Here is a 2,944-nt window from a genome sequence, read left to right as displayed (position 1 = left end):
GGAGAAAGATGAGGCTTTCTACTCCTGTAAAGATTTACACCATCGGAAACCCTATACAGGGTCGCTATGGGTTGGAACCGACTCGATGGCACATAACAACAACATAACAACAAATCATAGTATCTGTCAATCAAAGGTTGTGTTTGCTGTTATTGGTTCTCAGTCCAACAGTATTTCGTTAGTATTTTTTTATAAGTTTGCCATGTTTATTGTAAATTCCCTTAATTTCTGGGTTTTGGGAGATATTCTAATTTTGTCCTCATACTTGATGGAAAGTTTTCTTGTGTATATGATTCTTGGTTGCTACTCAATTTCTTTCCTAATTTTGTATGTGTCTTCTCATTACCTTCTCGCCTGCAAAGTTTCTACTGAGAAATCAGACCTTAATCTCATTGGTTTTTCTTTTAGGTAACTTTTGTTTTTTCCCAAGGCTCTCAAGAGTCTTTCTGTGTCTTTGATTTTGGAGAGTTTGATGATTATATATCTTGAAGCTTTTCTTTTGGGGGGTTTATCCTGTTTTGGATTTTGCAAACTTCTTATCTTCAATGCTTCTCTTCTCTTCTTTCATAATGTTAGGGAAGCTTTCTTTCAAAAACTCTCCAACTATCTTTTTTGTCCTTTTGTCTATTCTTGTCTGGAATTCTGATCACCTGTAAGTTATGTCTCTTCATATTGTCTCCCACAACTCTTAGGCTTTTTTTCAGATTTTTTTCTTCTGATTGTTCTCTTAGCTTACCAGTATTGAGAGATTGACCTTCAAGTTCACTAATTTGGGCTTCCATTAACTCCAAACTATTCATTTACCCTTTCAATGTATTGTACAATTCTGAAATCTTAGTATTAATGCCCTGGATTTCTATTGGCAGATTTTTTATTATCTCTAGACCTTTATCTATTTTGTTTGATGCTTCCTGTAGTGTTTTCTTCAATTCTACCTTGTTTTTCTCAAGCTTCTGTCAATCTTTTGGATGTGCCCAAATATCATTCTCTTAAATTCTTTTCCAAGGAATTCTTATCTCCATTTTTCTTAAAAACTGTGTCCTTTTTTTGCTTCTTGGTCACTTTTTTGGGCCACATTGTTGTGTGTTGTGTGTGTGTGTGTGTTTGTGAACAGAAATTACTGTTTCTGAGAAATTGTGGTGTTTTTGTAATTATATTAAGTTAATGATTGTATGTACGTATTTTCTTAGTCACTCGCCAACTGCCTCCTAGAGAGTGAACAGGATGGAAACTCTGTTCACTGTTTGAGCAGTTCATTTTAGGATGGGTTTGCCTGAGATTGGCTGTTGTAATTGATCTGGTGGGTGAAAGCTGGCATTGGATCTTGCAAAGTAGATGGTATAAAGCATACAGTTGTGGTTGGGTGACACGGGCACAGTTGTTGTCCCCTGTCAATAAATTAATAATAAAAAATACACTACAAGAGTGAAAGGAAACAAACAAATACAAACAACAATGAGAAAAAGAAAATGGTAAAGAAAAATAAAACCAGACAAAAACTAGAAAAGAAAAAAACAACAAAAGAGTTAAAAGGGTAAGGAAATTAAAATAAAAAAGAGCAAGTAATAATAATAAAAAGATCTTAAAAAATTAAGAAGCAGAATTAGTAAAAGGCAAGAGCCCATAGAGTAGTAAATAAAATAAAGGGAAAAGAAAGGAAAAAGAGACAGTAGTGTTTAGGAAACCAAAAAAGAAAATAAAATGAAAACTGGGCTAGAAAGGATAGAAAGCAAGGGAGATTAAAGAGAGGAGGAAGTGAACAAAGATTAAAAAAACAAAAACAATAAAAGGAACAAATCATGGCAAGTGCCACACCCAGAAAGAAGAACATTCTGTGGTCTCCAACCAGCCAAAGACCTTGCATCATCGGTAGGTAAGGGATGAGATGGTAACACTCTCAAACCTACATGGATTTCCAGTAGGGTTAGGTGTTGGCTGGTCTGGACAACAAATCAAGAAGTAGTTCATGCAGACCCCAAAGCATCTGGGGTATCAGAGTATTTCCATGACAGGCGGCTGTCAAGGTACAGAGTTTCTATTAGTCCATGGTTGGCCAAACTAGCTTTACAGGTGTGAAGCAGAGTAAACCTGACTATATGCAATGTGCCTGATGTTGATAGCGCTCCACTCCCTTGGATATGACTTAATCAATCAAGAAAGCAGGAGCTTTACAGGGCACAAACACAACTGGGGGTACAAGAAAAATTTTTGCACCTTTCTTTCCATGAATATGTGTCATGCCCATACACCACCTACTGCCTTCTTGCCTTCAAAGTCACCTATGAGATTTCAAGATGGCCACGGTTTCAAGATGGCCACCGGTCTGACCAGCTCAGATCACCAGTCTCCTTTCTCCCCCAGTCCACTTTCCCAAATGTCTATTCAGGTACTTCTACTAATTTGGACTAATTTAGGCTTGTCAAAGGTTGACTCTAGAGAATTAGAGCAGGGCTCACCCTAATCCAGGTAATAAGGTTACTGCAGCTAACACTCACTCCAAAAAGACTCAAAGCTGCGGTGCTCACCTCCATGAGGTTCCACCCACCTGGAAAGCAAGATCTTTGCTAGGGGTATAATAGAGTATGGGCAGGCCACAACTCTGTTCACTAGGGGAGTGTGGCGAACAAGAAAAATAAAAGCTCAACTTTATCTCTCCAAGCCACGTGTATGTCCATGCAATGCCAATATGCTGTCTTGTCTCTTAAGCCACTGACAATATTTTAATATGGGTATGCCATGTCTCGTCAGCTGGAACAGATCACCATTCTCTTCTCTTTCTCTCTCTTCTTTTCTTTCATATCTACTCAGATTTCTTGGACTATCATCAGCATATGTTTGATTTGGCTTTCCTTATTTTTGTTGTAGAGGGTCTGCAAAGCTTTTCTGCTTAGTATGCCATCTTGCCACCCTCTTCTTGGAAATCATTTTTTGTATAAACAACTAT

This window comes from Chrysochloris asiatica, unplaced genomic scaffold (assembly GCF_000296735.1).
Source record: "Chrysochloris asiatica unplaced genomic scaffold, ChrAsi1.0 scaffold00145, whole genome shotgun sequence".
NCBI classification, from domain to species: domain Eukaryota; kingdom Metazoa; phylum Chordata; class Mammalia; order Afrosoricida; family Chrysochloridae; genus Chrysochloris; species Chrysochloris asiatica.
This window is presented reverse-complemented; position numbering follows the sequence as displayed.